This window comes from Ambystoma mexicanum, chromosome 1q (genome assembly GCF_040938575.1).
Source record: "Ambystoma mexicanum isolate Mex_15411 chromosome 1q, UKY_AmexF1_1, whole genome shotgun sequence".
NCBI classification, from domain to species: Eukaryota; Metazoa; Chordata; class Amphibia; order Caudata; family Ambystomatidae; genus Ambystoma; species Ambystoma mexicanum.
In genome coordinates this window covers 1461295653-1461310687 of record NC_090922.1, presented here as the reverse complement: position 1 = coordinate 1461310687, position 15035 = coordinate 1461295653, and positions in this window count along the sequence as shown.

Genomic DNA, 15035 nt, shown 5'->3' with positions numbered 1-15035 from the left:
AGGGGACACACTGAACAACCCAATCCCTGTCATACGTGTCCTCCATCGCACAGATGCGCCGCCATATCAGGCCAGGTGTTTGCCTAGGCATTCTCTGATCTTCAGTCTGGTAAGGGGGATAGACGGGTCACAAGTTACGCGCTCACCTCTGGCTATTCCCATGACATTCAACCGAGTATTATTACATTGGGCAATGCCAGCATCTGTTATTACAGTGCTGAGAAGTACGTTGAAGCACTACATAAGAATACACATGAGTATTACAAATGATTATTATTTACAATAGGATAGACACAACTACACACCCTACAGTCATGGAAAAGAGGAAATCACTGCATGACTGATCAAGCCTGGCATGGGAAAATGCCCGGCCCCTGCCCCTTTTAATGAAGTCTACTTGTAGATTGATTTACCTTTCAGGAAACACATCAAGGTAGGTTCTGTGGTGCCAACATCCAGGCCCATAATACGGCCTCCAGCCCCACAATACGGCTAATACGGCATCCAGACCCATAATACGCTAATACGGCTTCCAGCCCCATAAGACGGCCTCCAGCCCCACAATACGGCTAATACGGCATCCAGACCCATAATACGCTAATACGGCTTCCAGCCCCATAAGACAGCTTCCAGCCCCATACTACGGCCTCCAGCCGCATAAAACAGCATCCAGCCCCATAATACGGCACCCATCCTCCTTAACACGGCTTCCAGCCCCATAATGCGGCACCCATCCTCCTTAACACGGCTTCCAGCCCCATAAGACGGCATCCAGCCCCATAATACGGATGGCACAGGGCACAGGGTTCGTGATGGTTTAATCTATGTCCTTCCATTAAGGTATATGTCTGGCAGGAGTGTGAGGCCCACAAGAGGCAACCACCTGAAATGATATGACAGGTTATTTATAACGTGCTTAATACCCAGAGGTTTCTAAGCAGGAACCTGGGATCGAACCTGTGTTGCTCCGCGTCGTCTTGCTTCCAAGGCGATCACGTTGCCGCTGAGCTATCCTCCCGATGCTGAGATTTGATATGATAGGTTATTCAGTCTTGTTCAAGTTGTTCAGCATCTATGCAACCTTGTACACCTGGCACCTAAACCCACCCACTCCCCGGCAAGCCTCAACCAATGTGAGCTTGGGTGGTGGAGGGGGGAGGAGTCAAAGAGTTGAAAACATTACTAGGGCTTTAGTTTCTCCCTTTGAAACAAGTGTGTAGTTTTATGCCGTGCATTCTGGACTATGTAGTACTCCCAGGGCACTTAGTTTGACAAAATGACGCCTTGGAACAGTCATCTTCATTACTGAGCGTGGCACAGTGCATTTTGGTAAGTTGTAGTCTCCTTTGGCTACTGCTCTGAGTAATGCAAAATGCACAGTGCATTCTGCCAAATGTAGTGAAGGAGCGCCTTCTCCAGACCCAAGTGGTGCGCTGCCAGGTTGGACCGTGCAGGATCCACCACGGCCTTCTTAAATTGGGTGGGCAGCAGTAGTTATTGGTAGTTGCTGCAGTCACCCCCGGGGGATGGTGGCGATTGCTGGGGTAGATTTCTCTCTTTGTATCAAATCCTCACTGCCTGTGAGCCCCCAACCACTTTTTGCTGGACACCTGGATTTTCAGACTAATTCACCTGTGTGAGTGGGAACCTTTTTCCACACTCGCCCCTTCTTTTACTCTGATGTAGGGAACCTTTTTGGCCCCTTTTGGGGATTTCTTTTCGGAGTTATGATTTTCTCCGATTTTAATTTTAATTGAAACAACACACACCACCTTCTGTGCAGTGTTGTCAGCAGCGGCTAGATCTTCTCCTTCATCTTTTCTTTGTTTCCCTGACTAACTCGTGCAGTTAACAGGGCAGGGGGAAACTTTGTTTTTGTTTGTGAAATCAGCACACACCACCTTTATGTGGAGTGCTGAGGGGATACAGTGAGTGCCTTTTCTCACCTCTCCTGTAACATTTTGTTACTATGATAGGCTCATTTGTACAGGCTGGCCGCAGTGCATCTTCCACACACCTTTGTTTGTACTTTCTCTCCAGTAGCTGCTATCTCAGCTCCAATAGGGTACATAAAGCACACCATACACCTAAACATGGTGGCCTTGCTTTTTAAGCCCTGAACAAGATGGCTGTCCTTTCTGATCTCTTCTTCTACCATTCGGGTGGGGGAGTGTCCTTTTGTCCCTTTGTCTTCGCCGCGCATCTCATGGAAAGCCACAAAGGTTTCCTGAGTGCCTGGCAGGACAGGAAGTGGGGGACGTCTACCGAAACTCCTCTGCCATTCGCCCTGCAGTGTGCCTGGCTGTAACCAGTTTAGACTGGGAGTCTTGCTGTCCTCATTGGATAGCACCCCCACCCCCGGTTTGCAGGGGGCATGATTGGTGGACTCAGCCTATGTTCCTGGACAAATACCCAGGTCTTGGAGAAGAAACCCAGAATCGACCACTGGAACAAGAAGATTCTGATGATGAGAACCGAGAAGGAAGTCGCCAGCACTTCCAACAACCACAACAGCCTATTGAGTCGCAGCTGCTGTCCTCACCTCATCACTCCAATTGACAGGGAAGATCTGAAGAAGACGACTTCCTCCCATAGACTGGTGAGCCTAATCAGTCTTGAGACAAGCTACAATCTGTGCCCTTCCCAAAAAGGCTGCAGCCCAGGGCCTGCAAACCTCAAATATCAGCGGTCCTTGGCTGCATGTCTGTACAACGTCTCCAGCAGCTTGGTTTCGCCTAAAACTTTGATGACATCCTCCCATGCCAGCAACAACTTGAAGTGCCTCCAGCGAGTCCCCTCACCAGAGGCGAGGACTGAGAAACAGAGTAGAATTGACAGCCGTGACAACCGCATGTCCACTGAGCCTGCAAATGGCACCCACCAAATTTTACCTTGAAGGTCCACCGCTGGACATTCCCCTGCATGAGTGCTGTCACCAGACCCACCAAAGTCACTTTCTCCCTGTCACCAGGGCCAAAGAACAGACCGGTTCTGTTGTCGCCTTACTGCTGGAACCATCTTGCAGCAACACCTTCATTCAAAGGTACTGTTTATCTCTGGTACAACCTACCTGGGTCCTGCTTGTGTGATCCTGTGACTCTGGGGGCTGCAGATAACTTGTATCCTGCTACTCCCCCTCTGGTCTCCATAGAGGGACATTGGGGGGGGGACTACTCTTAGCAGTAAAACCACCTGCTCTTGGAAACTGGTTCTTGGGGCATCCATTCAGAGGGTCATCCTAACCACCAATTTACTTACCTGCAACTCTAGGACATCCCTCGTGGACCCTAGTATTCTGACCACTGTGTTTTGCTTCTTCCCGCCAGTGGCCCATCTGAACTTTGAGAGACTCATACTAGATAGAGTTTGACTATTAAGATAGGATTGGATTGTGGTTATAAAAAGTTATTAAGAGTTTAAAAAGTTTGCATATATGTTTTCCATTGGTTTACTATATGATTTGTTACTGTAAACTCTACAAAGAGAATCACAAGTGAGCCTATTCTGTATGTATATTTGATTTATAGTACTTTCTTGAAGTTAGTATTGCAACATTTAGTATGTACTAAATGTCTATTTTGATATAACTCCTCCGTGTGTAAGTATTTTCTTGAACTAAAGTATGCTCTGAGGTCATTGTACCCAACTATAGCCCTCCTCCCTCCTGTGGGGTGAAATATAGCCCTTGAATGCCAGAAATAAAGAGGCCAGATTGATTTATATATGCCCATTGCAATATAAGGCCAGCACAGAAATGGTGATGTCAGACATGAGGTCTATTGAACCAAAAACAGAGCTAAATCACCAAGGAAAGAACCTAGGCTTGAATTTAAAAAGTGTGACAATATGTGCAATGCATTTCAGCAAGGAAAATAAGGACATGCAGCTGATAATGCCTATTTTACTCAATCCATGGAGAGCAGCACTTTTACTTAAAGAGACAGCAGTGCGTACATTATCTTCAATGTAATACCAGATGGTGCTCCAGGCAGCTAAACTGAAACCAAGCTCATTGTATTTACAAGAAATAAAAGAATTTCCAAATGACAGTATGCAGAGAAAAATGCTCACTAGACTTTCAAAGTTTGAACATGTTTTTTTCATATAACTGCCCTATACATATGGACAATCCAAAAGTGATACTCATGTATTTTGAAACTGTGACATTAAAGAAACTTAGTACAAATGGATAAGGCCCAGGTGCCTTACAAGATGTCAGGTTAATTGCATTGAGTGGGAGTTAAACAGGCCATTGCTTGCAGGGTACATGAGCCGGTCATTTCTCCAAACATGAAACTTAACCTCCAAGACCTTTCCTCTGCTGCCCTGAAGAAAGGGGCCTGGTTGTCAACCATCCATCAGGGCCATTACCTAAAAATATAGAAAGACATACACTGCTTAGATGTAAACCACAGTAAAGACAGATAGGGCCATGCCTGTTCTTTCAGCAGAAGTGACTTTGAGGTCACAATTCCCATAAAATGCCCATTAGAGTTGCCATTAGGGCCTCACAGGCCTTTCTTAGGGAGGCGAACATAAACACGAGCCAGGCTCTGACTGCCACATGCTTAACAGAAAATGAAACTGAAAGCGAATAAATAAAAAAATTGCAATTTAGGTGAATGGAAAAATACATATTATTGCATAAGAAGGGCAGCGTAGATGCCACAACGTTCATTCCAGACTTTTATTAAAGGTGACACTAAACGCCTTTGAACCATGCTAAAATGATTTGTGTGTGATAAACATAACTACAGTTATTCATGAATATTTGATTTGGGCCTTCCCTTGAGTAAGAGAGATTTGAAAGTTGGTGAGGGGGTGAAGGAAATAAGTAACATGAAAACTATGAAGGGGCACATTTTTCACTGATCTGGCTATTGAGTAAATGAAGAAAACCGTATCTCTGCATAGGAATGGCGTGCCAACTTCAGATCAGCATCACCTAATTCGCCTTAAAATGTAGTTCTTAAAAATATATTCATACATGTAAAGATTTGAAAAAATTAGGGCACTTGCCACGTTGATAGGTTTTTAGAGTGTTGTCCATGCAGAGCACCCCTGTCAAATTTCTCCTCCCACAGCTATCCTGACTCTCCCCCCCTCCCCCATCTGCTTGTCCTATTAGCACACAGGTGGGAGGTGGGTAGAGAAAATCAACCAGTCCCTTTCACGGGAATCATGACAAGTTTGTGATGTCATTTGTCCTATAAGTAGACCAGTTTGCATTAGAACCAGGCTTTTGGTCACATGTTCCGGGAGGAAACCTGCTGCTGAACTCTTACGTCCCAGCAGAGAGGACTACATCTGGCAGTAGATACAGGAACCAGGAGACATCGAAGCTGACTGGGACACCTTGGAGTATTCAAAGGAGGCAATCCTTGACTGACACCCTTGCTGTCCCAGCGGTGTCCTGCTTTTCCCTGATGCCCATTCCAAGGCCTCTCCTGTATGTAAAACTATCCCCAAAGCCATAGATTTTGTAGGCCCTGCATTTTTCAAGTATTGGTTTAGTTATTTACCCATAGCAAAATATCCTGTTGGTTTGTGTAGAGCCTTAGCATATTTAATTAAAGTAAATCAATTAATTCCCCTGTTGAAATCACGGGATGGGTCTTGTTGGCATTCGAAACCAACAAGCTCTTCCCAGTGTGTTTTGAGCGGGTATAGAAAGAAAGATTTGCCAAAAGAATTAAATCCCAAACCCTGTTTCCACGTGAGTGTGCAGGGTGCAAAATGAAATTCCCCAATAATCACCTTCATTTTAAATCAGAAGTGTGAAGCCTGGTATAGTGCCTTTGCATATGCAGGGTGCAAAATGAAAATTCCCCCTTTTCCCATTGTCCTCTGACCATAACGACAAAGCCCTTCCTGTTCCTTTTAGCTTTGGCAAAACGAAATTCCCATTGCTGTTCTGTCCCTCATATTGCACCTGGAGTAAGAAATAAAAGAAAAACGATTTTGCCCCTTTAATCTCTTTTTCCAAAGAGTGCATTTCATTAGAATCATAACACGATTTTCCCATTGTGGTCCCACCTACTGGTCTTCCATTCAGAGGGGTCAAGTCTAATTGGTGTTTGGAGGGTGGGAGTTGCTGGGAGAAAAGTATCATAACCAAAGTAGCCATCGCTGTGTGTCTTGAATCGTTCTTTTTCTGTGTTGGTGGGCGATTTGAAAAGACATTGTGACTGCATATCTCAGTATTATCTCTGTGTTGGTGCCTTGACCGGCGTCATTTTTGTTCTTGTGTTGCCCCAGCATTGGTGGCTGATGTTAGTCCGTTTGTAAAATTTGGTTTAAATAAATATATATATTCTTACTACACACCGGCCTGGTTCCTAGTCCATTGTGGCAGCACCGGGTACCTGTTGGGTTTGGGTGCGAGTCGGGTTGGAGGCCTTACCAAATTGAACCAAATTAAAATCATAGTGATCTATTGTGCACCACATTCATTGGATGGAATGGAACTCCCTGTGTTGAGTGTGACTGCGTAATAAACCATGACAAAACACTAAGCCTGGCAGCTCGCCACTCTACCATACCCTTGAGTAGTTCAGGCTGATCGTAAGAGGTGTGACCCTGGTCACCCTTGGTGGGCGTCCCAGACAGTGACATTTGTATTAAAAAACAAACAAACAGCGATTCAGTACAGCAACCACCCTCTCAATAAAAAGGGCCACTCTCAGTCTTTTACTCTCATCTTCAATGCCACAGACCTCCTGGCACGGTCCTGAGGTGGAAGTCGGTTCTCTGGGTTGGCAAACGCCACAGATGCAGGATTGGGCTACTAGTGGAAGACTGGCAACCTTTGGCTTGAGGGGCAAGTACACACTTCTGCCTCACAGTGCAGTGGCCCTACCTTCCAGAACTTAAATCAATACCAACCTCTCAAGTGTAGATATAGTAGATATTGTTGGCATTGCGTTCCTTGTATGCACCTTGGGTACCATACCACACAGTCAGATGATTTCACCAGTGTAATTTCATTTGGTGAAATGGGGAAGCTGGTATTTGCCCTAGTTTGCAATGCGACAGCAGTCTACGCAAAAACCATGTCCGTCACCCTGCCTAACTCTCCATAGCCCCCACAATGATGTAAGAACCATATATATATATGTATATATATATATATATATATTTATTTATGGAGTACCACTTTACATAATTAACCCATGTGAGTACGACGTTCCCTACTGACCGACAAGGAAAACAAGGCACAATGATGAAATGTGCATTTGCTCAGGAGCACATAAAAGGGTCAGATGGGACCTTTTTTGCGCATAAAAAAACTACATTAATGGTATGCGCTACTACTGTACATAACCCTTTGGAAAGAAATGTAAAAAAAAACACCCATTTATGTTATCACCGGCAGAGGTGGTATTTCTAAAATACCTCTAGTGGCAAACTTTGAATTGGAAGAATTTTCAGAAATACCACCAGCGAGGGTGGTAACTTTCTCCAGCAGTATTTAATTTACTAAATCTGACCAACTATGAACGACTCTATCAGTTTTTAGTTTACTAAAAATGAACACCTGGATGTTATTTCCTTCTGTGCATCTTTTTCAGGTATGCCCAAAAATGAGAACTACAAACATTCCAACAGCTATTTCTATAAGTACCATATTGAAACATCAGTGGGTGATATTCAGGGTGCAAAAAAACCTAGTTTACAATGGACTCACCTGTGATCAGGAAATTCACCAGAGCATCGAAGGTGCATTAGTACAGAATGAAATTGAGGTCAAACTCGGATAAGATGTGGACGCTTACCAAGTAGGTGTTCTGAAAAACTGACGAGGATTGTTCCCGATCAATGCTATATGGCCAGCCTTACCATCCAGGGACAAATAATAGGTTCTTAAATGCGTACATTGCCCTTGGGCGTTATAAACATGCTGCTGCGGGTGAGGCTCTTATTCTTCTCACGCACCCATTGTGGAGGCCCACATGTCAGCCGCCCAGCTCATCTGCAACATTGCTGAAACTGAGACCATTATCTTGACTTCTCTACACAGAAGCCAAATAGGCTTGCGGGGCTCTGTTTTTTCAAAGCCGCCTGGATTTTTTAAGGATTTGATCTTTTTCAATGTTTTTTTTCCATATTTCAGCTCTGGATCAGGGAACAACAGCCCCGCCTTGCCTCCCTTCCCAGTATGCCCCTGCTTACCACTGCTTCAAAACAAATGGCCTCCATCCTAGGGTCTTCAGAAGTACTTAGACCTCCCACTGAGAGTGTTGGTCGATTACTCGTGCCCCTGCCTCCAGGGAATGCCAGAGGGGAAATCCAAACTTTGGGGCTACCTTCCCATACATCACCTCCGGCATTTCCAGTTTCAAGCCTGTTCAAACCATGGCTTGGGCCAGTGGTGGGATCGTAATCTCTTCATCAGCACACAAGTCACATCCAGCAGCTTCTGGGATGACACGAAACTGGAGGCCGCCGTGCTTGGTGGCCTCGCTACTCACCATCTTGGGGTCGTGGGTGATTTCTATATCGGGGTCTAACCACATTCAACGTCTGACACTTGTCACAGATAGTACATAAACCACTCAGAGTCTCACGGCCAGTTCAAGAGTTTTTAAAAAAAATACTTTATAGTTAAAAAAAATAATAATCAGAGAATACATATCAAGAATACAGTAATAAACATATATACACAAAGTGACCCTGAAATTACATTACTAAATTGAGATAGATCAAGCATAAGTAAAACAAATTCAAACTAGCCGCGTTTTCTCCAGATTTCTAAATGCAGCTGAAGAAAGTTACCAGCCCCACCGGTGGTATTTCTGAAAATCTGCCGTACTCAGTTTACCACCAGCAGAAGTGGTATTTTTGGAATACCTCCAGTGCCATTTCAGAATGCCATTTTCTGAAAAATGTCCACCTACAAAACCACACCCGTTATTCCCATGCAATACCACGTATGGTGTTTAATCAAACCCAGAATTTGGTAGACAGCAAATTAAACGCAATTCGACTTTCCATTGTCTTGTCCAGACACTCTTCTCTTATGTGACCAACAAAAGAAACACACACAAATCAATATATAGATACCAAGTCACATAAACACAGATACATCCTTCCACATATATATATATATATATATATATACATATACACACACACACACACACACACACACACACACACACACACACACGCAAGATCCCGACCACTGGCAGAGTCTGATTGGCAAATCAAGGTGGTATACTGTCTTACTGTAAACCAGGGTAACAGTGGTGAGGGGCAAGGAGTGGGCTAGGTGTGAAGGGCAATCAAAGGGCGTGAGTGGCAAGGAATTGGTGACTGGGAAATGTGGGCAAGGAAAGGAGGTTAGTGCAAAGTAAGGGAAGGGAATTGAGTTAATAGTTAAAGGATTTTGCAAAAGGAGAACAGTGGTATGAAAGGTAATTGTAAGAAACAGGGGCATTGAGAATGCGGTACAAGAGAAGGGCACTGTTTTTCTGCTGCTTTATTATCTGCGCCCAGATGCAATCTTTTTCCCCAGTTCTCTCAAGGATATGCGCAATATTTAGTCCCAAATACATACATACAGACATACATCATATTCCCTGATTAATCAAAACCATTACTGAAGGCACCACAACAAAATTAAAAGAAGAAAAGTGCAGGACATTTTAGAAAACGTTACAACAGGATACCACCTCTCAGTAGAAATGATGCAACACATTGTTCCACCATTATCCTTTCTTCCCATTCCAGGGGATCCTCCAATACCTTAGAAAAGGTGGAAAATAGCTTCGAGCATTATGAAGCTTCAGTTTGTGGCACAAGTATCAGCGCTCTAAGAAAAAAGAATCTATGTTAATGCATTGCCTGGGTACCCCAGGACAAGAAAAATGTGATGACTTGCCTGAAGCCTGTGATGAAGATGCAACAGGTCTAAATGAATACGAGAAATGCATAATAAAGCTGGATAGACATTATGAAACCAAACTAAGCATTATATTGGAACATTACAAGTTTGGAAAAAGGTCACAAAAAGAAGATGAGACAGTACAATGTTTTATCACAGCTCTCAGGGGATTAGCAAGAACTTGCAACTTTGGTCAACAGATGGGTGAACGCTTGAGAGACCAGATTATGCTGGAATGTAGGTGGAAAAAATAAGAGAGCGGCTATGGGAAAAGAGCGACCCTCCTTTAGAAGAAAGGACGTTGAACACACAACTGAGTAAGAACATTGGAGAAAAGGAGTCAACAATAGAAACAAGTGGAGAATATGGCCGAGAATATTGCAGCTGCCTCCAATAGTAAACCTTCAGTGAAACCAAAGATTGTTAACAATAACACCAAACAGAGGCAGTTAAATGCACAAAGGCGTTGCTACAGATGCAATGGAGTAGAACATCTAGCTAACAGTTCATCTTGTCCAGCTAGAGAGGTGAAATGCACTAAGTGTAAGTGAAAGGGGCAACTTGCCAAATGCTGTAGATCACACACCATAAATATGATTGTGGTATGAAAACGCACAGGAGGCTATATTTGCTGTCAACGAGGAAGATGATGTGGAAGGTCCCAAAGACATTGTGGTGATTAATGGGTCTCAAATTCACATGAAGATAGACTCGGGGCCAAAGTATAACCTTGTCCCAAAGTAGGTCTTTGAGAATATATTTCCATATGTGTCTCTAAAGGGTTCCATGTAATAATGTCCCTGCAAAGATGTCTCCTGACAAAAATGACGCTGTGTTTTTTACAAGGGGAGCAGGGAATATCCCTGCAACCCATCCCCATACATAACGTCACCATATATAATGTTGCTTTTTATCGGAGGCATTATGTATGGGGACATTATAACCCGATGCCCCCTAAAGGATGTCGACAAACCTCGAGCATATGGGAGTGCCAACATAAAAGTACTTGGTTGTTCAGAGCAGATTTTCAATTTAAAGGAAGGACCGCTTTGGGAAAAGCGTGTGTTATTGAAAAAGGGAGCTTCCCCTTATTAACTTGGCTACAACAAAAAGGGCTGAAAATAAAGCTGGATCCCAACGAAGATGACCGTGTGCTGCATTGTAGTGCTGAGAGTTACACTCAGTTGTTCAATGAATCAGTGGGCTGTCTGAAAGATTTTATACACAAAATCTGACTAGTGCAACGATCAAAACCCATTGCACACAAAGTGAGGTCCATTCTACTAAAATTAAGAGATCAGGTAAAGAAGGATCTGTAAAAAATTAGAACGAGAAGGAATCATAGAAAGGATTGAGTCATCAGAATGGGTGTCACCACTTGTGGTAGGTGTGAAGCCAAATGGAAAATTGTGATTGTGTGAAGATCTTCGATCACTTAATCGTTGTATTATACCAGATCTCCACCCCTACCCAATATTACAGAGACTCTGGCTATGTTGGGTGATGCATGAGTATTTTCTTCTCTTGATCTCACAGCAGCCTACTATCGGATAAAATTACACCCAGACTCAAAACAACTTACAAGCTTTATTACCCCGGAAGGTCTTTATCAATGTGTAAGAATGCCGTTTGGCTTGGTATCAGCTGTATCCATTTTTCAAAGTAGTATGCATAAAATATTTGAGAATGAGAAAGGTGTCATTTGCTTCCAAGATGATGTTTTGGTGTTTGGCCCTGATCAATGTACACATGATAACAGATTGAAGGTCAAGAACATACTGCATACTGGTTGAGAAAGGTCTCACTTTGAGTCTTGAGAAGTGTACACTGAACAAGGAGGACATTGAATACCTAGGACATTCTATTTCAGCCAAAGGTGTTAAGGTCAAAACGAAGTTTGTGGACAACCTGATTTATGTGACAGAACCAATCAATAAGGATCAGTTGCGTTCTTTCTTGGGCATGGCTGAATTTTACTCAAAGTTTTTTCAACACTTCTCAGATAAAACGGTTAATATGAGGATGTTATTGAAGACCAAAGCTCACTTTGATTGGTCCATGCTGTGTGCTGCTCAGTACAATTATATCAAATCAGCATTAGAGAACACACCCTCTCTACAGAACTTTAAAATAGGTAGAAAGACAATTATAACCACTGATGCAGCAACACAGGCTTGGGAGCGGTCTGTGCACAAATTCAATAAGGGTGAAGAATTAATTGTTGCATTTGCTTCACTCGTGCTTAAAGGAGCGCAGCTCAACTAATCCACGATAGAAAAGGAGATGCTGGCTATAAAGTGGACTATTGGAAAATTCAGGACATTTTTGTGGGGTTCAAATTTGACCATCAGAACGGACCATAAGCCATTGAAAGAACCACTGCAGACGAAATGGATGGGGTGTCGTCCAAGATAAGGAGATGGGTTGTAGCACTCCAAGAATATCGTTTTGAGGTTGAATACCTTCCAGGAAAAAGGAACATACCTGCTGATTGTATGTCTCGACTGACAGCAAATGGAGACGAAGAAGAAGATGAAAATTAACAATACTGTGTGTTGTAAATGGGGCAAAAGATTGAGGAGGAATGGGATAACAGCATGGTTTTGGATATGGCTCCGTGCACTGTGTGAGATAAGATCAGAGAGGAAGGGATGGTCATGAAGGAGTGTATCAAGGGTTTGAATTTGGAATGATTGTGGTTGGTGAGGGGTGAACTGTGTGTGAATGAAGGTTATGTCATGAGGGGAGGCAGGATAATATCATCTTCAGATGTGAGAAAAAGAATTGTTGATATTGGCCATGAAAAGCATCAAGGAATTACAAAGACCAAACAGGTGGTTCGAGCAGAATATTGTTGGCCAGGGTGTGATTTGGAAGTAGAACGAATTGGGAGGAATTGTATATCATGCACGTTGAGGGAGAAAGGTCTGGTAACAATGAAAAGTCCCATGCCTTTAGTGCCAGTTCTCCAACTGCCCTCAGAGAAGGTTGGCATGGATATTGTTGGAACATTTTGGAGCAGAAGTAGTGCATTGTATTCATCGATATATTGTCAAAGTGGGTGGTCCTTTTCAGCTTCCCTTCCACAAGTTCAAGTTCCACAAATCGTTGAGGTTCGCTTCCCCAAGTTCATACAGTTCCACACAATCATTAAGGTTTCCTTCCCCAAGTTAAAGGCAACACAGTTAAAAAAAAGAGGGTTCTTGGGGCTCTGTCCTCAAGAAAACATTTGCAATTCATCAAGTATCAGGGTTCCCTTACACAATGTTCAACACAACACCAGGTCACCTTGATGCTCCTTCTGGTTTGCACCAACAGTTCACTTACAGTGCCCCATCTTGGTTTGTTTCACAATGTCTCTGGCTTTCACAATTTTAGGGCTCCTTGGTCTAGCCACAGCTGTCAGACCACACGGTCCACCCATCACAGGCCACGCAACCAGGAACCTGAGGCTCTACGGCCCACACTGGTTCTTCTCTATTTGCCCCGGTGTACAGATTCACATTCACTTAGCTTCTCCTTGTCGACCTCTTGGCTTTATGTGCAGGTTCTCACTCTCCTGGTTAGCCTCTTGGCTTTGCCATAACATGTCACACATCTCATGCCAGTCTTAGGCCTTGTCACACTGTATCTATTTGTAAAGTTCACTCTGTGGTGGTTTTCTTTATTCCCCACCTTTCTGCTATGCTCTTTCATACATGCACTCTCATTTTGTAGGTTACATTCAAATGGGCACTCTTCCTTTGAACTTTCATTAGCTAATACCTCTGCCTGCAAGGCTTTCATGCAGTTCGGTATTCAACATGCATGAATTAATTTACGTTTTCATTCAGTTTGGTACTCCATCTGATTCATACGGCACTTTGTTACTTATGCGTAGCCCATAGGAGTGTCCCTGCTTCTAGTGTCATAACCCTGCACTCACCAGTCCTCCGCCATCCTCTCCGGTTGCCTCGCTGCTCCGCATTGCTGGCTGGCAGCCAGTCACTGAGAGCCCTGCTCACATTCCGGGTGCTTTCCTGCACACAGCAGCAGCTCCGCTCCTCTTCCACAGACGGCGCACCGTTGTCTTTCTTCTTTGACCGCAGCTCCAGCTGCTCTCTCCTGACCATGGAAGCTCCCACACCTTTGGAAGTCTATGGCCAAACTCACCCTGGGCTCCACAGGTCCTCTGAGACTTCTGCCGGTGTCCTGGCTTCCTCTCAGGTCCCACCACAGCTGCCTCCTCACGCACAGTGTCCCCTGCTGGTCTCTTCCACACAGGCCTCCCTGCTGGCCATTCTCTGGCTGAACTCTGCCTCTCCTCATTTACACCTGCAATCACTTGACAGGTTGCAGGAGTGGCTTCTCAATTGGATTTTCCTGACTGTAGTTAGAAGGAATTGCCGGACTTCACAGTACTTTGCAGGCATCTAGCTTGTCCCAGTACTAGAGTGGTGAAATGAGTTACTATTGTTCATTACTCCTAGTTGCCTCTTTCTCATCCAAGTACCGTCATAGTAGAGTGTGGGGAAATAGAGGAGAGATGTTTTACAATAGCTCATAAAGGTTGGGGCAGGGTTAAGTTGCTTTTCAATAGGGAAAGGGGGATACCATGTCTCACCTGTGGGTACCACACTTCTAATCCCCAAGGACACTCCACCCAGGTGATCATCACTCACTTCTCCACCCCCAGGGTCAGGATCCAAAATCAATGGCTTTTCACTGGCCACCTGAGAAGAGGCTCCAAGGGGAGTAGGAGTGAGGATACCCTAAGGTTTCTCACATACCCTTTCCCAATGGGGGTTGGACAGGGGTGCTTTAAAGGGAAACCGGGAGAGGAAGACTAGGTAACTTTGCTCTCGGCCTTTCCGGTGTTCTACTGTGAAGCAGTATGGTTGAAAGTCCAAGAAGTACTGCATTACCCAAGGGTTGGAATTCTTTCCTCTGACTGATCCACACTAGAGGAGAGTGATCTGTTATTAGGCAAAACCTATGACCCATGAGGTAATATTTTAGATTAATTACTGCCCACCTGATTGCCAGTGCCTCTAACTTGATGAATGAGTAGTTCTCCCTGGGAAGAGCTTCCTGAATGTGATACAAAATTGGATGTTCCAAACCATCATAGGTTTGTGACAGGATATCTCCTAACACCATTAAGGGAGCA